Consider the following 21,063-nt stretch of genomic DNA (forward strand, 5'->3'; position numbering starts at 1 on the left):
ACCCCACCAAACGCTCCGACAAAAAAAGAGGCGGCGCTCCAATAACCCCGCTTCGGAGCGCAGCCGGGGCAAACCCAGCCAAGGTGCCCACCCCGACGAAGGTGCACGCGAGGTGCGCACCCGGGGCAAACCGGGCTCCGACAACGTGCACGCAGCACCTTGGAGCACACTTCGAAGCACTCCCGGGTGCCCACCGGCGTTGCGCACCGTGGTGGGCAGCGAGGTGCGCACCTTTGATGCGCTGCCTTCACTAATTTCCAGAAAAAGGCAAAAAAAAATGAGATTTTAAAATTTCCGTTTTGAAAGATAGTGAAAAAAAAGGAACGCGGGTGCCATCTTGAGCCCGCCCTGGTGCGCAGCCCAGGCAAGGCATGCGCACCAAGGTGCCCACCCGAGGTGCACACCCGGGGCAAACCGGGCTCCGACTTCGTGCAGGCCGCACCTTGGAGCACACTTCGGAGCGCTCCTTGGTGCGCACCATGGTGCCCACCAGGGCGCGCAACCCAGCCAAGGTCTGCACACTAAGGTGCCCACCCCGGCGAAGGTGCACGCGAGGTGCGCACCCGGGGCAAACCGGGCTCCGACTTCGTGCACGCCATGGTGCCCACCGCGGCGAAGGTGCACGCGAGGTGCGCACCCGGGGCAAACCGGGCTCCGACTTCGTGCACGCCGCACCTTGGAGCACACTTCGGAGCGCTCCTTGGTGCGCACCATGGTGCCCACCAGGGCGCGCAACCCAGCCAAGGTGTGCGCACCAAGGTGCACGCGAGGTGCGCACCCGGGGCAAACCGGGGTCCGACTTCGTGCACGCCGCACCTTGGAGCACACATCGGAGCGCTCCCAGGTTCGCACCAGCGTTGCGCACCTTTGATGCGCTGCCTTCACTAATTTCCAGAAAAGGCAAAAAAAAACGATATTTTAAAATTTCCGTTCTGAAAGATAGTGAAAAAAACGGAACGCGGGTGCCATCTTGAGCCCTTCCTGGTGCGCAGCCCAGGCAAGTTGTGCGCACCAAGGTGCCCACCCTGGCGGAGGTGCGCGCCCGGGGCAAACCGGGCTCCGACTTCGTGCACTGCATGGTGCCCACCAAGGCGCGCAACCCAGCCAAGGTGCCCACCGCAGCGAAGGTGCACGCGAGGTGCACACCCGGGGCAAACCGGGCTCCGACTTCGTGCACGCCGCACCTTGGAGCACACTTCAGAGCGCTCCTTGGTGCGCACCAGGGCGCGCAACCCAGCCGAGGTGCCCACCCCGGCGAAGGTGCACGCGAGGTGCGCACCCGGGGCAAACCGGGCTCCGACTTCGTGCACGCCGCACCTTGGAGCACACTTCGGAGCGCTCCTTGGTGCGCACCATGGTGCCCACCAGGCCGCGCAACCCAGCCAAGGTGTGCGCACCAAGGTGCACGCGAGGTGCGCACCCGGGGCAAACCGGGGTCCGACTTCGTGCACGCCGCACCTTGGAGCACACATCGGGGCGCTCCCGGGTTCGCACCGGCGTTGCGCACCGTGGTGGGCACCTCGGAGCACACCAAGGTGGGCAGCGAGGTGCGCACCTTTGATGCGATGCCTTCACTAATTTCCATAAAAGGCAAAAAAAAAACGAGATTTTAAAATTTCCGTTTTGAAAGATAGTGAGAAAAAGGGAATGCTGGTGCCATCTTGAGCCCGCCCTGGTGCGCAGCCCAGCCAAGGTTTGCGCACCAAGGTGCCCACCCTGGCGAAGGTGCGCGCCCGGGCAATTAACCCAACTTCCAACTTCGCGCGCGCCAGGGTGGGAGCGCACCCAACAACCGGGCCTGGGAAGAGCCAATGCGAGAAACCCCACCAAACTCTCTGACAAAAAAAGAGGGGGCGCTCCAGTAACCCCGCTTCGGAGCGCACCCTGGGCAAACCCAGCCAAGGTGCCCACCCCGGCCAAGGTGCAGGCGAGGTGCGCACCCGGGGCAAACCGGGCTCCGACAACGTGCACGCCGCACCTTGGAGCACACTTCGTAGCGCTCCCGGGTGCGCACCTCAGAGCACACCAAGGTGGGCAGCGAGGTGCGCACCTTTGATGCGCTGCCTTCACTAATTTCCAGAAAAGGCAAAAAAAAAAGGAGATTTTAAAATTTCCGTTTTGAAAGATAGTGAAAAAAACGGAACGCGCGTGCCATCTTGAGCCCGCCCTGGTGCGCAGCCCAGGTAAGGTGCCACCCTGGCAAAGGTGCGCACCCGGGCAATTAACCCTACTTCCGACTTCGTGCGCGCCAGGGTGGCAACCGGGCCTCGGAAGAGCCAATGCGAGAAACCCCACCAAACGCTCCGACAAAAAAAGAGGCGGCGCTCCAATAACCCCGCTTCGGAGCGCAGCCGGGGCAAACCAAGCCAAGGTGCCCACCCCGACGAAGGTGCACGCGAGGTGCGCACCCGGGGCAAACCGGGCTCCGACAACGTGCACGCAGCACCTTGGAGCACACTTCGAAGCACTCCCGGGTGCCCACCGGCGTTGCGCACCGTGGTGGGCAGCGAGGTGCGCACCTTTGATGCGCTGCCTTCACTAATTTCCAGAAAAAGGCAAAAAAAAATGAGATTTTAAAATTTCCGTTTTGAAAGATAGTGAAAAAAAAGGAACGCGGGTGCCATCTTGAGCCCGCCCTGGTGCGCAGCCCAGGCAAGGCATGCGCACCAAGGTGCCCACCCGAGGTGCACACCCGGGGCAAACCGGGCTCCGACTTCGTGCAGGCCGCACCTTGGAGCACACTTCGGAGCGCTCCTTGGTGCGCACCATGGTGCCCACCAGGGCGCACCCGAGGCAAACCGGGCTCCGACTTCGTGCACGCCGCACCTTGGAGCACACATCGGAGCGCTCCCAGGTTCGCACCAGCGTTGCGCACCTTTGATGCGCTGCCTTCACTAATTTCCAGAAAAGGCAAAAAAAAACGATATTTTAAAATTTCCGTTCTGAAAGATAGTGAAAAAAACGGAACGCGGGTGCCATCTTGAGCCCTTCCTGATGCGCAGCCCAGGCAAGTTGTGCGCACCAAGGTGCCCACCCTGGCGGAGGTGCGCGCCCGGGGCAAACCGGGCTCCGACTTCGTGCACTGCATGGTGCCCACCAAGGCGCGCAACCCAGCCAAGGTGCCCACCGCAGCGAAGGTGCACGCGAGGTGCGCACCCGAGGTGCACACCCGGGGCAAACCGGGCTCCGACTTCGTGCACGCCGCACCTTGGAGCACACTTCAGAGCGCTCCTTGGTACGCACCAGGGCGCGCAACCCAGCCAAGGTGCTCACCCCGGCGAAGGTGCACGCGAGGTGCGCACCCGGGGCAAACCGGGCTCGGACTTCGTGCACGCCGCACCTTGGAGCACACATCGGAGCGCTCCCGGGTTCGCACCAGCATTGCGCACCTTTGATGCGCTGCCTTCACTAATTTCCAGAAAAGGCAAAAAAAAGAAAAAAATGAGATTTTAAAATTTCCGTTTTGAAAGATAGTGAAAAAAACGGAACGCGGGTGCCATCTTGAGCCCGCCCTGGTGTGCAGCCCAGGCAAGTTGTGCGCACCAAGGCACCCACCCTGGCCAAGGTGGGTCACGGGTGGGTCCTAGGGTGGGTAACGGGGTGGGTACTAAGGTGCGTGCCAAGGTGGGTCATAGGGTGGGTGCCAAGGTGGGCACCAGGGTGGGTGTGCACCAACCCTAGCCAGGGTAGGTCACGGGGTGGTTGTCGGGGTGGGCGTCAAGGAGCCAAGGTGGGTGGCAAGTAGCCAAGTTGCGTGCCAAGGTGGGTGTCGGGGTGGGTGCCAAGGATCCAAGGTGGGTGCCAAGGAACCAAGGTGGGTGTCTGGGTGGGTGCCGAGGTGGGAGCCAGGGTGGGTCCCAAGGTGAGTGCAAAGGTGGGTGCCAGGGTCAAGGTGAGTGCCAATGTGGGTTCCAAGGTGCCAGGGTCAGGGTGAGTGCCAATGTGGGTTCAAAGGTGCTAAGTTGGGTGCGAGGTTGGGTGCGAGGGTGGGTGGGTGCCAAGGTGTGCTAGGTGGAAGCCCGGGTGGGTCGGCATCCCATGGGTGTCGAGTTGGGTGCCTGATGGGTGCTTCTTGTCAAGTTTTAGTCGTCGGGACTCATTTCGAGCCTTAGAGGTCGTTTCTTGTCCGGTTGCCCTGTCTTCGACCTGGGAACCCAATTTTGGTCCTCGGGTCCCATTTTTTTTTGTCTCGCATCCCACTTTTGGCCTGTGGCCTTTTCGGGGTCGATTCTCGTTTTGGGCATCAGAGCATGTTTCTTCTCCTAAAACCCAATATTTGTTTATTAAGTCTCGGAACACATTTTTGTTCTCGTGGACCCATCATGGGTCTTGGAACGCATTTGTGGTCCTTGGGTCCCATTTTGCATCCCGAAACTTGTGTTTTGGTGCTTGATCCCTATTTTGGGTGCCCACCTTGCACCAAGTGCGCACCCGGGGCAAACCGAGCGCCTTGGTGCACCGGGGCAAGATCGAGCGTGCACCCGAGGCGCCCCGAACATGCACCAAGGTGCACTCGGCCCACATGTGAGCGCAGGTCGTTGCGCCCGAGGTGGTGTGTGGGCACCGCGTTGCAGACGGGACACTGCACGCACACGACGCCCCCTCCAGGTGCACGCACGTAGGCCGGGCCGGGTGCACACCCGACGCCCTAGCAAGGTGCGCGCACCCGGGCAGGGCTCACACTTGGCGAACGGGGCGCACTTCGCGAGGGAGGGTGTGCACCTCGACGGGGGTGGGTGGCCGGGGTGGATTCGCACGTGGGTCGCGGTTTGCTAAGTACACACTGCGACAAGCTCATAACGGGTGCGATCATACCAGCGTTAGTGCACCGGATCCCATCAGAACTCCGCAGTTAAGCGCGCTTGGGCCGGAGTAGTACTGGGATGGGTGACCTCCCGGGAAGTCCCGGTGTTGCACCCTTTTTTAGTTTTTCGCCGGGCGTCGCAATGCTATTTGAATAAACCTTTTGCCCGTTTGCGTTCTCGTCGGGGCCGGGCCGGGCCGGGGTGCGCTGCCCGCACTACCGCGCGCGCGGGGGGCGACACCGAGCGCGCACCCGAGGCGCCCCGAGCACACAGGCCACGGTGCAACCCGGGCGTTGTGCGCGCACCCCGGTGCGCCCGAGGTGCTGCGCGCGCACCCAGGTGAAATCGGTGTGCACCTCGGCCAGTGCGCGCTCGGTCGAGTCGCGCACGTTGGCCAAGGTGCACGGTGATGTTTCTTACTCTAAGGTTCCGCACCAGACGCCCGGGACAGGTGAGCGAAGCTGGGCGGGGCCGGGTGCGCGGCCGGGGCAGGTGCACGCAGCTGGAGAGAGCTTTGGAGCACACTTCGGAGCGCACCAATGATGCGCTCCATTCAAAAGTTTCCTGAAAAGGCAAAAAAAGTTGAGATTATAGAATTTCCCACTTGAGAGATTGTAAAAAAAAAAAATTTAAAATGAAGGAAACGCGGGTGCCAAGGTGTGCGCAGCCCAGCCAAGGTGTGCGCACCAAGGCGCCCACCCTGGCGAAGGTGCACGCAAGGTGCGCACCCGAGGCAAACCGGACAATTAACCCAACTTTCGACTTCGCGCGCACCTTGGAGCGCACTTCGGAGCGCTCCTTGGTGCGCACCAATCTTGGGCACCTCGGAGTGCACCATGGCGCCCACCAAGGTGCGCACCCGGGGCAAACCGAGCTCTGACTTCGTGCGCACCTTGGAGCGCACGAAAGGTGCGCACCATGGCGCCCACCAAGGTGCGCAGCCCAGCCAAGGCGTGCGCATCAAGGTGCGCACCCTGGCGAAGGTGCGCACCCGGGGCAAACCGAGCTCCGACTTCGTGCGCACCTTGGAGCGCACAAAAGGTGCGCAACCCAGCCAAGGTGTGCGCACCCCGGTCAAACCGAGCTCCGAATCGTGCGCACCAGAGGTGCACGCCATCGTGCGCACCTTGGAGCACACTTCGGAGCCCTCCTTGGTGCGCGCCGATGTTGCGCACCTCGGAGCGCACCCGGGGAAAACAATGCAATTAACCCGACTTTCGACTTCGTGGGCACCTCGGAGCGCTCTCGGGTTCGCACCTCGGAGCACACCGAGGTGCGCACCTTTGATGCGCTGCCTTCACCAATTTCCAGAAAAGGCAAGAAAACATTGAGAAGGTGTGCGCACCGAGGTGCCCACCCTGGCGAAGGTGCACGCGAGGTGCGCACCCGGGGCAAACCGGGCTCCGACTTCGTGCACGCCGCACCTTGGAGCACACTTCGGAGCGCTCCTTGGTGCGCACCAGGGCGCGCAACCCAGCCGAGGTGCCCACCCCGGCGAAGGTGCACGCGAGGTGCGCACCCGGGGCAAACCGGGCTCCGACTTCGTGCACGCCATGGTGCCCACCGCGGCGAAGGTGCACGCGAGGTGCGCACCCGGGGCAAACCGGGCTCCGACTTCGTGCACGCCGCACCTTGGAGCACACTTCGGAGCGCTCCTTGGTGCGCACCATGGTGCCCACCAGGGCGCGCAACCCCGCCGAAGGTGCACGCGAGGTGCGCACCCGGGGCAAACCGGGCTCCGACTTCGTGCACGCCGCACCTTGGAGCACACTTCGGAGCGCTCCTTGGTGCGCACCATGGTGCCCACCAGGGCGCGCAACCCCGCCGAAGGTGCACGCGAGGTGCGCACCCGGGGCAAACCGGGCTCCGACTTCGTGCACGCCATGGTGCGCACCGCGGCGAAGGTGCGCACCCGGGGCAAACCGGGCTCCGACTTCGTGCACGCCGCACCTTGGAGCACACTTCGGAGCGCTCCTTGGTGCGCACCAGGGCGCGCAACCCAGCCGAGGTGCCCACCCCGGCGAAGGTGCACGCGAGGTGCGTACCCGGGGCAAACCGGGCTCCGACTTCGTGCACGCCGCACCTTGGAGCACACTTCGGAGCGCTCCTTGGTGCGCACCATGGTGCCCACCAGGCCGCGCAACCCAGCCAAGGTGTGCGCACCAAGGTGCACGCGAGGTGCGCACCCGGGGCAAACCGGGGTCCGACTTCGTGCACGCCGCACCTTGGAGCACACATCGGGGCGCTCCCGGGTTCGCACCGGCGTTGCGCACCGTGGTGGGCACCTCGGAGCACACCAAGGTGGGCAGCGAGGTGCGCACCTTTGATGCGATGCCTTCACTAATTTCCATAAAAGGCAAAAAAAAAACGAGATTTTAAAATTTCCGTTTTGAAAGATAGTGAGAAAAAGGGAATGCTGGTGCCATCTTGAGCCCGCCCTGGTGCGCAGCCCAGCCAAGGTGTGCGCACCAAGGTGCCCACCCTGGCGAAGGTGCGCGCCCGGGCAATTAACCCAACTTCCAACTTCGCGCGCGCCAGGGTGGGAGCGCACCCAACAACCGGGCCTGGGAAGAGCCAATGCGAGAAACCCCACCAAACGCTCTGACAAAAAAAGAGGGGGCGCTCCAGTAACCCCGCTTCGGAGCGCACCCTGGGCAAACCCAGCCAAGGTGCCCACCCCGGCCAAGGTGCAGGCGAGGTGCGCACCCGGGGCAAACCGGGCTCCGACAACGTGCACGCCGCACCTTGGAGCACACTTCGTAGCGCTCCCGGGTGCGCACCTCAGAGCACACCAAGGTGGGCAGCGAGGTGCGCACCTTTGATGCGCTGCCTTCACTAATTTCCAGAAAAGGCAAAAAAAAAAGGAGATTTTAAAATTTCCGTTTTGAAAGATAGTGAAAAAAACGGAACGCGCGTGCCATCTTGAGCCCGCCCTGGTGCGCAGCCCAGGTAAGGTGCCCACCCTGGCAAAGGTGCGCACCCGGGCAATTAACCCTACTTCCGACTTCGTGCGCGCCAGGGTGGCAACCGGGCCTCGGAAGAGCCAATGCGAGAAACCCCACCAAACGCTCCGACAAAAAAAGAGGCGGCGCTCCAATAACCCCGCTTCGGAGCGCAGCCGGGGCAAACCCAGCCAAGGTGCCCACCCCGACGAAGGTGCACGCGAGGTGCGCACCCGGGGCAAACCGGGCTCCGACAACGTGCACGCAGCACCTTGGAGCACACTTCGAAGCACTCCCGGGTGCCCACCGGCGTTGCGCACCGTGGTGGGCAGCGAGGTGCGCACCTTTGATGCGCTGCCTTCACTAATTTCCAGAAAAAGGCAAAAAAAAATGAGATTTTAAAATTTCCGTTTTGAAAGATAGTGAAAAAAAAGGAACGCGGGTGCCATCTTGAGCCCGCCCTGGTGCGCAGCCCAGGCAAGGCATGCGCACCAAGGTGCCCACCCGAGGTGCACACCCGGGGCAAACCGGGCTCCGACTTCGTGCAGGCCGCACCTTGGAGCACACTTCGGAGCGCTCCTTGGTGCGCACCATGGTGCCCACCAGGGCGCGCAACCCAGCCAAGGTCTGCACACTAAGGTGCCCACCCCGGCGAAGGTGCACGCGAGGTGCGCACCCGGGGCAAACCGGGCTCCGACTTCGTGCACGCCATGGTGCCCACCGCGGCGAAGGTGCACGCGAGGTGCGCACCCGGGGCAAACCGGGCTCCGACTTCGTGCACGCCGCACCTTGGAGCACACTTCGGAGCGCTCCTTGGTGCGCACCATGGTGCCCACCAGGGCGCGCAACCCAGCCAAGGTGTGCGCACCAAGGTGCACGCGAGGTGCGCACCCGGGGCAAACCGGGGTCCGACTTCGTGCACGCCGCACCTTGGAGCACACATCGGAGCGCTCCCAGGTTCGCACCAGCGTTGCGCACCTTTGATGCGCTGCCTTCACTAATTTCCAGAAAAGGCAAAAAAAAACGATATTTTAAAATTTCCGTTCTGAAAGATAGTGAAAAAAACGGAACGCGGGTGCCATCTTGAGCCCTTCCTGGTGCGCAGCCCAGGCAAGTTGTGCGCACCAAGGTGCCCACCCTGGCGGAGGTGCGCGCCCGGGGCAAACCGGGCTCCGACTTCGTGCACTGCATGGTGCCCACCAAGGCGCGCAACCCAGCCAAGGTGCCCACCGCAGCGAAGGTGCACGCGAGGTGCACACCCGGGGCAAACCGGGCTCCGACTTCGTGCACGCCGCACCTTGGAGCACACTTCAGAGCGCTCCTTGGTGCGCACCAGGGCGCGCAACCCAGCCGAGGTGCCCACCCCGGCGAAGGTGCACGCGAGGTGCGCACCCGGGGCAAACCGGGCTCCGACTTCGTGCACGCCATGGTGCCCACCGCGGCGAAGGTGCGCACCCGGGGCAAACCGGGCTCCGACTTCGTGCACGCCGCACCTTGGAGCACACTTCGGAGCGCTCCTTGGTGCGCACCATGGTGCCCACCAGGCCGCGCAACCCAGCCAAGGTGTGCGCACCAAGGTGCACGCGAGGTGCGCACCCGGGGCAAACCGGGGTCCGACTTCGTGCACGCCGCACCTTGGAGCACACATCGGGGCGCTCCCGGGTTCGCACCGGCGTTGCGCACCGTGGTGGGCACCTCGGAGCACACCAAGGTGGGCAGCGAGGTGCGCACCTTTGATGCGATGCCTTCACTAATTTCCATAAAAGGCAAAAAAAAAACGAGATTTTAAAATTTCCGTTTTGAAAGATAGTGAGAAAAAGGGAATGCTGGTGCCATCTTGAGCCCGCCCTGGTGCGCAGCCCAGCCAAGGTTTGCGCACCAAGGTGCCCACCCTGGCGAAGGTGCGCGCCCGGGCAATTAACCCAACTTCCAACTTCGCGCGCGCCAGGGTGGGAGCGCACCCAACAACCGGGCCTGGGAAGAGCCAATGCGAGAAACCCCACCAAACTCTCTGACAAAAAAAGAGGGGGCGCTCCAGTAACCCCGCTTCGGAGCGCACCCTGGGCAAACCCAGCCAAGGTGCCCACCCCGGCCAAGGTGCAGGCGAGGTGCGCACCCGGGGCAAACCGGGCTCCGACAACGTGCACGCCGCACCTTGGAGCACACTTCGTAGCGCTCCCGGGTGCGCACCTCAGAGCACACCAAGGTGGGCAGCGAGGTGCGCACCTTTGATGCGCTGCCTTCACTAATTTCCAGAAAAGGCAAAAAAAAAAGGAGATTTTAAAATTTCCGTTTTGAAAGATAGTGAAAAAAACGGAACGCGCGTGCCATCTTGAGCCCGCCCTGGTGCGCAGCCCAGGTAAGGTGCCACCCTGGCAAAGGTGCGCACCCGGGCAATTAACCCTACTTCCGACTTCGTGCGCGCCAGGGTGGCAACCGGGCCTCGGAAGAGCCAATGCGAGAAACCCCACCAAACGCTCCGACAAAAAAAGAGGCGGCGCTCCAATAACCCCGCTTCGGAGCGCAGCCGGGGCAAACCAAGCCAAGGTGCCCACCCCGACGAAGGTGCACGCGAGGTGCGCACCCGGGGCAAACCGGGCTCCGACAACGTGCACGCAGCACCTTGGAGCACACTTCGAAGCACTCCCGGGTGCCCACCGGCGTTGCGCACCGTGGTGGGCAGCGAGGTGCGCACCTTTGATGCGCTGCCTTCACTAATTTCCAGAAAAAGGCAAAAAAAAATGAGATTTTAAAATTTCCGTTTTGAAAGATAGTGAAAAAAAAGGAACGCGGGTGCCATCTTGAGCCCGCCCTGGTGCGCAGCCCAGGCAAGGCATGCGCACCAAGGTGCCCACCCGAGGTGCACACCCGGGGCAAACCGGGCTCCGACTTCGTGCAGGCCGCACCTTGGAGCACACTTCGGAGCGCTCCTTGGTGCGCACCATGGTGCCCACCAGGGCGCACCCGAGGCAAACCGGGCTCCGACTTCGTGCACGCCGCACCTTGGAGCACACATCGGAGCGCTCCCAGGTTCGCACCAGCGTTGCGCACCTTTGATGCGCTGCCTTCACTAATTTCCAGAAAAGGCAAAAAAAAACGATATTTTAAAATTTCCGTTCTGAAAGATAGTGAAAAAAACGGAACGCGGGTGCCATCTTGAGCCCTTCCTGATGCGCAGCCCAGGCAAGTTGTGCGCACCAAGGTGCCCACCCTGGCGGAGGTGCGCGCCCGGGGCAAACCGGGCTCCGACTTCGTGCACTGCATGGTGCCCACCAAGGCGCGCAACCCAGCCAAGGTGCCCACCGCAGCGAAGGTGCACGCGAGGTGCGCACCCGAGGTGCACACCCGGGGCAAACCGGGCTCCGACTTCGTGCACGCCGCACCTTGGAGCACACTTCAGAGCGCTCCTTGGTACGCACCAGGGCGCGCAACCCAGCCAAGGTGCTCACCCCGGCGAAGGTGCACGCGAGGTGCGCACCCGGGGCAAACCGGGCTCGGACTTCGTGCACGCCGCACCTTGGAGCACACATCGGAGCGCTCCCGGGTTCGCACCAGCATTGCGCACCTTTGATGCGCTGCCTTCACTAATTTCCAGAAAAGGCAAAAAAAAGAAAAAAATGAGATTTTAAAATTTCCGTTTTGAAAGATAGTGAAAAAAACGGAACGCGGGTGCCATCTTGAGCCCGCCCTGGTGTGCAGCCCAGGCAAGTTGTGCGCACCAAGGCACCCACCCTGGCCAAGGTGGGTCACGGGGTGGGTCCTAGGGTGGGTAACGGGGTGGGTACTAAGGTGCGTGCCAAGGTGGGTCATAGGGTGGGTGCCAAGGTGGGCACCAGGGTGGGTGTGCACCAACCCTAGCCAGGGTAGGTCACGGGGTGGTTGTCGGGGTGGGCGTCAAGGAGCCAAGGTGGGTGGCAAGTAGCCAAGTTGCGTGCCAAGGTGGGTGTCGGGGTGGGTGCCAAGGATCCAAGGTGGGTGCCAAGGAACCAAGGTGGGTGTCTGGGTGGGTGCCGAGGTGGGAGCCAGGGTGGGTCCCAAGGTGAGTGCAAAGGTGGGTGCCAGGGTCAAGGTGAGTGCCAATGTGGGTTCCAAGGTGCCAGGGTCAGGGTGAGTGCCAATGTGGGTTCAAAGGTGCTAAGTTGGGTGCGAGGTTGGGTGCGAGGGTGGGTGGGTGCCAAGGTGTGCTAGGTGGAAGCCCGGGTGGGTCGGCATCCCATGGGTGTCGAGTTGGGTGCCTGATGGGTGCTTCTTGTCAAGTTTTAGTCGTCGGGACTCATTTCGAGCCTTAGAGGTCGTTTCTTGTCCGGTTGCCCTGTCTTCGACCTGGGAACCCAATTTTGGTCCTCGGGTCCCATTTTTTTTTGTCTCGCATCCCACTTTTGGCCTGTGGCCTTTTCGGGGTCGATTCTCGTTTTGGGCATCAGAGCATGTTTCTTCTCCTAAAACCCAATATTTGTTTATTAAGTCTCGGAACACATTTTTGTTCTCGTGGACCCATCATGGGTCTTGGAACGCATTTGTGGTCCTTGGGTCCCATTTTGCATCCCGAAACTTGTGTTTTGGTGCTTGATCCCTATTTTGGGTGCCCACCTTGCACCAAGTGCGCACCCGGGGCAAACCGAGCGCCTTGGTGCACCGGGGCAAGATCGAGCGTGCACCCGAGGCGCCCCGAACATGCACCAAGGTGCACTCGGCCCACATGTGAGCGCAGGTCGTTGCGCCCGAGGTGGTGTGTGGGCACCGCGTTGCAGACGGGACACTGCACGCACACGACGCCCCCTCCAGGTGCACGCACGTAGGCCGGGCCGGGTGCACACCCGACGCCCTAGCAAGGTGCGCGCACCCGGGCAGGGCTCACACTTGGCGAACGGGGCGCACTTCGCGAGGGAGGGTGTGCACCTCGACGGGGGTGGGTGGCCGGGGTGGATTCGCACGTGGGTCGCGGTTTGCTAAGTACACACTGCGACAAGCTCATAACGGGTGCGATCATACCAGCGTTAGTGCACCGGATCCCATCAGAACTCCGCAGTTAAGCGCGCTTGGGCCGGAGTAGTACTGGGATGGGTGACCTCCCGGGAAGTCCCGGTGTTGCACCCTTTTTTAGTTTTTCGCCGGGCGTCGCAATGCTATTTGAATAAACCTTTTGCCCGTTTGCGTTCTCGTCGGGGCCGGGCCGGGCCGGGGTGCGCTGCCCGCACTACCGCGCGCGCGGGGGGCGACACCGAGCGCGCACCCGAGGCGCCCCGAGCACACAGGCCACGGTGCAACCCGGGCGTTGTGCGCGCACCCCGGTGCGCCCGAGGTGCTGCGCGCGCACCCAGGTGAAATCGGTGTGCACCTCGGCCAGTGCGCGCTCGGTCGAGTCGCGCACGTTGGCCAAGGTGCACGGTGATGTTTCTTACTCTAAGGTTCCGCACCAGACGCCCGGGACAGGTGAGCGAAGCTGGGCGGGGCCGGGTGCGCGGCCGGGGCAGGTGCACGCAGCTGGAGAGAGCTTTGGAGCACACTTCGGAGCGCACCAATGATGCGCTCCATTCAAAAGTTTCCTGAAAAGGCAAAAAAAGTTGAGATTATAGAATTTCCCACTTGAGAGATTGTAAAAAAAAAAAATTTAAAATGAAGGAAACGCGGGTGCCAAGGTGTGCGCAGCCCAGCCAAGGTGTGCGCACCAAGGCGCCCACCCTGGCGAAGGTGCACGCAAGGTGCGCACCCGAGGCAAACCGGACAATTAACCCAACTTTCGACTTCGCGCGCACCTTGGAGCGCACTTCGGAGCGCTCCTTGGTGCGCACCAATCTTGGGCACCTCGGAGTGCACCATGGCGCCCACCAAGGTGCGCACCCGGGGCAAACCGAGCTCCGACTTCGTGCGCACCTTGGAGCGCACGAAAGGTGCGCACCATGGCGCCCACCAAGGTGCGCAGCCCAGCCAAGGCGTGCGCATCAAGGTGCGCACCCTGGCGAAGGTGCGCACCCGGGGCAAACCGAGCTCCGACTTCGTGCGCACCTTGGAGCGCACAAAAGGTGCGCAACCCAGCCAAGGTGTGCGCACCCCGGTCAAACCGAGCTCCGAATCGTGCGCACCAGAGGTGCACGCCATCGTGCGCACCTTGGAGCACACTTCGGAGCCCTCCTTGGTGCGCGCCGATGTTGCGCACCTCGGAGCGCACCCGGGGAAAACAATGCAATTAACCCGACTTTCGACTTCGTGGGCACCTCGGAGCGCTCTCGGGTTCGCACCTCGGAGCACACCGAGGTGCGCACCTTTGATGCGCTGCCTTCACCAATTTCCAGAAAAGGCAAGAAAACATTGAGAAGGTGTGCGCACCGAGGTGCCCACCCTGGCGAAGGTGCACGCGAGGTGCGCACCCGGGGCAAACCGGGCTCCGACTTCGTGCACGCCGCACCTTGGAGCACACTTCGGAGCGCTCCTTGGTGCGCACCAGGGCGCGCAACCCAGCCGAGGTGCCCACCCCGGCGAAGGTGCACGCGAGGTGCGCACCCGGGGCAAACCGGGCTCCGACTTCGTGCACGCCATGGTGCCCACCGCGGCGAAGGTGCACGCGAGGTGCGCACCCGGGGCAAACCGGGCTCCGACTTCGTGCACGCCGCACCTTGGAGCACACTTCGGAGCGCTCCTTGGTGCGCACCATGGTGCCCACCAGGGCGCGCAACCCCGCCGAAGGTGCACGCGAGGTGCGCACCCGGGGCAAACCGGGCTCCGACTTCGTGCACGCCGCACCTTGGAGCACACTTCGGAGCGCTCCTTGGTGCGCACCATGGTGCCCACCAGGGCGCGCAACCCCGCCGAAGGTGCACGCGAGGTGCGCACCCGGGGCAAACCGGGCTCCGACTTCGTGCACGCCATGGTGCGCACCGCGGCGAAGGTGCGCACCCGGGGCAAACCGGGCTCCGACTTCGTGCACGCCGCACCTTGGAGCACACTTCGGAGCGCTCCTTGGTGCGCACCAGGGCGCGCAACCCAGCCGAGGTGCCCACCCCGGCGAAGGTGCACGCGAGGTGCGTACCCGGGGCAAACCGGGCTCCGACTTCGTGCACGCCGCACCTTGGAGCACACTTCGGAGCGCTCCTTGGTGCGCACCATGGTGCCCACCAGGCCGCGCAACCCAGCCAAGGTGTGCGCACCAAGGTGCACGCGAGGTGCGCACCCGGGGCAAACCGGGGTCCGACTTCGTGCACGCCGCACCTTGGAGCACACATCGGGGCGCTCCCGGGTTCGCACCGGCGTTGCGCACCGTGGTGGGCACCTCGGAGCACACCAAGGTGGGCAGCGAGGTGCGCACCTTTGATGCGATGCCTTCACTAATTTCCATAAAAGGCAAAAAAAAAACGAGATTTTAAAATTTCCGTTTTGAAAGATAGTGAGAAAAAGGGAATGCTGGTGCCATCTTGAGCCCGCCCTGGTGCGCAGCCCAGCCAAGGTGTGCGCACCAAGGTGCCCACCCTGGCGAAGGTGCGCGCCCGGGCAATTAACCCAACTTCCAACTTCGCGCGCGCCAGGGTGGGAGCGCACCCAACAACCGGGCCTGGGAAGAGCCAATGCGAGAAACCCCACCAAACGCTCTGACAAAAAAAGAGGGGGCGCTCCAGTAACCCCGCTTCGGAGCGCACCCTGGGCAAACCCAGCCAAGGTGCCCACCCCGGCCAAGGTGCAGGCGAGGTGCGCACCCGGGGCAAACCGGGCTCCGACAACGTGCACGCCGCACCTTGGAGCACACTTCGTAGCGCTCCCGGGTGCGCACCTCAGAGCACACCAAGGTGGGCAGCGAGGTGCGCACCTTTGATGCGCTGCCTTCACTAATTTCCAGAAAAGGCAAAAAAAAAAGGAGATTTTAAAATTTCCGTTTTGAAAGATAGTGAAAAAAACGGAACGCGCGTGCCATCTTGAGCCCGCCCTGGTGCGCAGCCCAGGTAAGGTGCCCACCCTGGCAAAGGTGCGCACCCGGGCAATTAACCCTACTTCCGACTTCGTGCGCGCCAGGGTGGCAACCGGGCCTCGGAAGAGCCAATGCGAGAAACCCCACCAAACGCTCCGACAAAAAAAGAGGCGGCGCTCCAATAACCCCGCTTCGGAGCGCAGCCGGGGCAAACCCAGCCAAGGTGCCCACCCCGACGAAGGTGCACGCGAGGTGCGCACCCGGGGCAAACCGGGCTCCGACAACGTGCACGCAGCACCTTGGAGCACACTTCGAAGCACTCCCGGGTGCCCACCGGCGTTGCGCACCGTGGTGGGCAGCGAGGTGCGCACCTTTGATGCGCTGCCTTCACTAATTTCCAGAAAAAGGCAAAAAAAAATGAGATTTTAAAATTTCCGTTTTGAAAGATAGTGAAAAAAAAGGAACGCGGGTGCCATCTTGAGCCCGCCCTGGTGCGCAGCCCAGGCAAGGCATGCGCACCAAGGTGCCCACCCGAGGTGCACACCCGGGGCAAACCGGGCTCCGACTTCGTGCAGGCCGCACCTTGGAGCACACTTCGGAGCGCTCCTTGGTGCGCACCATGGTGCCCACCAGGGCGCGCAACCCAGCCAAGGTCTGCACACTAAGGTGCCCACCCCGGCGAAGGTGCACGCGAGGTGCGCACCCGGGGCAAACCGGGCTCCGACTTCGTGCACGCCATGGTGCCCACCGCGGCGAAGGTGCACGCGAGGTGCGCACCCGGGGCAAACCGGGCTCCGACTTCGTGCACGCCGCACCTTGGAGCACACTTCGGAGCGCTCCTTGGTGCGCACCATGGTGCCCACCAGGGCGCGCAACCCAGCCAAGGTGTGCGCACCAAGGTGCACGCGAGGTGCGCACCCGGGGCAAACCGGGGTCCGACTTCGTGCACGCCGCACCTTGGAGCACACATCGGAGCGCTCCCAGGTTCGCACCAGCGTTGCGCACCTTTGATGCGCTGCCTTCACTAATTTCCAGAAAAGGCAAAAAAAAACGATATTTTAAAATTTCCGTTCTGAAAGATAGTGAAAAAAACGGAACGCGGGTGCCATCTTGAGCCCTTCCTGGTGCGCAGCCCAGGCAAGTTGTGCGCACCAAGGTGCCCACCCTGGCGGAGGTGCGCGCCCGGGGCAAACCGGGCTCCGACTTCGTGCACTGCATGGTGCCCACCAAGGCGCGCAACCCAGCCAAGGTGCCCACCGCAGCGAAGGTGCACGCGAGGTGCACACCCGGGGCAAACCGGGCTCCGACTTCGTGCACGCCGCACCTTGGAGCACACTTCAGAGCGCTCCTTGGTGCGCACCAGGGCGCGCAACCCAGCCGAGGTGCCCACCCCGGCGAAGGTGCACGCGAGGTGCGCACCCGGGGCAAACCGGGCTCCGACTTCGTGCACGCCATGGTGCCCACCGCGGCGAAGGTGCGCACCCGGGGCAAACCGGGCTCCGACTTCGTGCACGCCGCACCTTGGAGCACACTTCGGAGCGCTCCTTGGTGCGCACCATGGTGCCCACCAGGCCGCGCAACCCAGCCAAGGTGTGCGCACCAAGGTGCACGCGAGGTGCGCACCCGGGGCAAACCGGGGTCCGACTTCGTGCACGCCGCACCTTGGAGCACACATCGGGGCGCTCCCGGGTTCGCACCGGCGTTGCGCACCGTGGTGGGCACCTCGGAGCACACCAAGGTGGGCAGCGAGGTGCGCACCTTTGATGCGATGCCTTCACTAATTTCCATAAAAGGCAAAAAAAAAACGAGATTTTAAAATTTCCGTTTTGAAAGATAGTGAGAAAAAGGGAATGCTGGTGCCATCTTGAGCCCGCCCTGGTGCGCAGCCCAGCCAAGGTTTGCGCACCAAGGTGCCCACCCTGGCGAAGGTGCGCGCCCGGGCAATTAACCCAACTTCCAACTTCGCGCGCGCCAGGGTGGGAGCGCACCCAACAACCGGGCCTGGGAAGAGCCAATGCGAGAAACCCCACCAAACTCTCTGACAAAAAAAGAGGGGGCGCTCCAGTAACCCCGCTTCGGAGCGCACCCTGGGCAAACCCAGCCAAGGTGCCCACCCCGGCCAAGGTGCAGGCGAGGTGCGCACCCGGGGCAAACCGGGCTCCGACAACGTGCACGCCGCACCTTGGAGCACACTTCGTAGCGCTCCCGGGTGCGCACCTCAGAGCACACCAAGGTGGGCAGCGAGGTGCGCACCTTTGATGCGCTGCCTTCACTAATTTCCAGAAAAGGCAAAAAAAAAAGGAGATTTTAAAATTTCCGTTTTGAAAGATAGTGAAAAAAACGGAACGCGCGTGCCATCTTGAGCCCGCCCTGGTGCGCAGCCCAGGTAAGGTGCCACCCTGGCAAAGGTGCGCACCCGGGCAATTAACCCTACTTCCGACTTCGTGCGCGCCAGGGTGGCAACCGGGCCTCGGAAGAGCCAATGCGAGAAACCCCACCAAACGCTCCGACAAAAAAAGAGGCGGCGCTCCAATAACCCCGCTTCGGAGCGCAGCCGGGGCAAACCAAGCCAAGGTGCCCACCCCGACGAAGGTGCACGCGAGGTGCGCACCCGGGGCAAACCGGGCTCCGACAACGTGCACGCAGCACCTTGGAGCACACTTCGAAGCACTCCCGGGTGCCCACCGGCGTTGCGCACCGTGGTGGGCAGCGAGGTGCGCACCTTTGATGCGCTGCCTTCACTAATTTCCAGAAAAAGGCAAAAAAAAATGAGATTTTAAAATTTCCGTTTTGAAAGATAGTGAAAAAAAAGGAACGCGGGTGCCATCTTGAGCCCGCCCTGGTGCGCAGCCCAGGCAAGGCATGCGCACCAAGGTGCCCACCCGAGGTGCACACCCGGGGCAAACCGGGCTCCGACTTCGTGCAGGCCGCACCTTGGAGCACACTTCGGAGCGCTCCTTGGTGCGCACCATGGTGCCCACCAGGGCGCACCCGAGGCAAACCGGGCTCCGACTTCGTGCACGCCGCACCTTGGAGCACACATCGGAGCGCTCCCAGGTTCGCACCAGCGTTGCGCACCTTTGATGCGCTGCCTTCACTAATTTCCAGAAAAGGCAAAAAAAAACGATATTTTAAAATTTCCGTTCTGAAAGATAGTGAAAAAAACGGAACGCGGGTGCCATCTTGAGCCCTTCCTGATGCGCAGCCCAGGCAAGTTGTGCGCACCAAGGTGCCCACCCTGGCGGAGGTGCGCGCCCGGGGCAAACCGGGCTCCGACTTCGTGCACTGCATGGTGCCCACCAAGGCGCGCAACCCAGCCAAGGTGCCCACCGCAGCGAAGGTGCACGCGAGGTGCGCACCCGAGGTGCACACCCGGGGCAAACCGGGCTCCGACTTCGTGCACGCCGCACCTTGGAGCACACTTCAGAGCGCTCCTTGGTACGCACCAGGGCGCGCAACCCAGCCAAGGTGCTCACCCCGGCGAAGGTGCACGCGAGGTGCGCACCCGGGGCAAACCGGGCTCGGACTTCGTGCACGCCGCACCTTGGAGCACACATCGGAGCGCTCCCGGGTTCGCACCAGCATTGCGCACCTTTGATGCGCTGCCTTCACTAATTTCCAGAAAAGGCAAAAAAAAGAAAAAAATGAGATTTTAAAATTTCCGTTTTGAAAGATAGTGAAAAAAACGGAACGCGGGTGCCATCTTGAGCCCGCCCTGGTGTGCAGCCCAGGCAAGTTGTGCGCACCAAGGCACCCACCCTGGCCAAGGTGGGTCACGGGGTGGGTCCTAGGGTGGGTAACGGGGTGGGTACTAAGGTGCGTGCCAAGGTGGGTCATAGGGTGGGTGCCAAGGTGGGCACCAGGGTGGGTGTGCACCAACCCTAGCCAGGGTAGGTCACGGGGTGGTTGTCGGGGTGGGCGTCAAGGAGCCAAGGTGGGTGGCAAGTAGCCAAGTTGCGTGCCAAGGTGGGTGTCGGGGTGGGTGCCAAGGATCCAAGGTGGGTGCCAAGGAACCAAGGTGGGTGTCTGGGTGGGTGCCGAGGTGGGAGCCAGGGTGGGTCCCAAGGTGAGTGCAAAGGTGGGTGCCAGGGTCAAGGTGAGTGCCAATGTGGGTTCCAAGGTGCCAGGGTCAGGGTGAGTGCCAATGTGGGTTCAAAGGTGCTAAGTTGGGTGCGAGGTTGGGTGCGAGGGTGGGTGGGTGCCAAGGTGTGCTAGGTGGAAGCCCGGGTGGGTCGGCATCCCATGGGTGTCGAGTTGGGTGCCTGATGGGTGCTTCTTGTCAAGTTTTAGTCGTCGGGACTCATTTCGAGCCTTAGAGGTCGTTTCTTGTCCGGTTGCCCTGTCTTCGACCTGGGAACCCAATTTTGGTCCTCGGGTCCCATTTTTTTTTGTCTCGCATCCCACTTTTGGCCTGTGGCCTTTTCGGGGTCGATTCTCGTTTTGGGCATCAGAGCATGTTTCTTCTCCTAAAACCCAATATTTGTTTATTAAGTCTCGGAACACATTTTTGTTCTCGTGGACCCATCATGGGTCTTGGAACGCATTTGTGGTCCTTGGGTCCCATTTTGCATCCCGAAACTTGTGTTTTGGTGCTTGATCCCTATTTTGGGTGCCCACCTTGCACCAAGTGCGCACCCGGGGCAAACCGAGCGCCTTGGTGCACCGGGGCAAGATCGAGCGTGCACCCGAGGCGCCCCGAACATGCACCAAGGTGCACTCGGCCCACATGTGAGCGCAGGTCGTTGCGCCCGAGGTGGTGTGTGGGCACCGCGTTGCAGACGGGACACTGCACGCACACGACGCCCCCTCCAGGTGCACGCACGTAGGCCGGGCCGGGTGCACACCCGACGCCCTAGCAAGGTGCGCGCACCCGGGCAGGGCTCACACTTGGCGAACGGGGCGCACTTCGCGAGGGAGGGTGTGCACCTCGACGGGGGTGGGTGGCCGGGGTGGATTCGCACGTGGGTCGCGGTTTGCTAAGTACACACTGCGACAAGCTCATAACGGGTGCGATCATACCAGCGTTAGTGCACCGGATCCCATCAGAACTCCGCAGTTAAGCGCGCTTGGGCCGGAGTAGTACTGGGATGGGTGACCTCCCGGGAAGTCCCGGTGTTGCACCCTTTTTTAGTTTTTCGCCGGGCGTCGCAATGCTATTTGAATAAACCTTTTGCCCGTTTGCGTTCTCGTCGGGGCCGGGCCGGGCCGGGGTGCGCTGCCCGCACTACCGCGCGCGCGGGGGGCGACACCGAGCGCGCACCCGAGGCGCCCCGAGCACACAGGCCACGGTGCAACCCGGGCGTTGTGCGCGCACCCCGGTGCGCCCGAGGTGCTGCGCGCGCACCCAGGTGAAATCGGTGTGCACCTCGGCCAGTGCGCGCTCGGTCGAGTCGCGCACGTTGGCCAAGGTGCACGGTGA

At 62.7% G+C, this 21,063-nt stretch overlaps 3 non-coding genes across 3 annotated transcripts; all 3 read left to right on the forward strand.

Moving 5' to 3' along the window:
* The first annotated feature begins 4,801 nt into the window (after positions 1–4,801).
* LOC131870928 (5S ribosomal RNA) lies at positions 4,802–4,920 on the forward strand. The gene has a single exon (XR_009369229.1). It is a non-coding gene; the product is annotated as a 5S ribosomal RNA (ribosomal RNA).
* Positions 4,921–12,725: 7,805 nt separating this feature from the next.
* LOC131870929 (5S ribosomal RNA) lies at positions 12,726–12,844 on the forward strand. Its single transcript, XR_009369230.1, has one exon. It is a non-coding gene; the product is annotated as a 5S ribosomal RNA (ribosomal RNA).
* A 7,805-nt stretch (positions 12,845–20,649) lies between these two features.
* Positions 20,650–20,768, forward strand: LOC131870930 (5S ribosomal RNA). Its single transcript, XR_009369231.1, has one exon. It is a non-coding gene; the product is annotated as a 5S ribosomal RNA (ribosomal RNA).
* The last annotated feature ends 295 nt before the right edge of the window (positions 20,769–21,063 follow it).

The sequence above is a fragment of the Cryptomeria japonica genome, unplaced genomic scaffold (assembly GCF_030272615.1).
Source record: "Cryptomeria japonica unplaced genomic scaffold, Sugi_1.0 HiC_scaffold_358, whole genome shotgun sequence".
Classification (NCBI taxonomy): domain Eukaryota; kingdom Viridiplantae; phylum Streptophyta; class Pinopsida; order Cupressales; family Cupressaceae; genus Cryptomeria; species Cryptomeria japonica.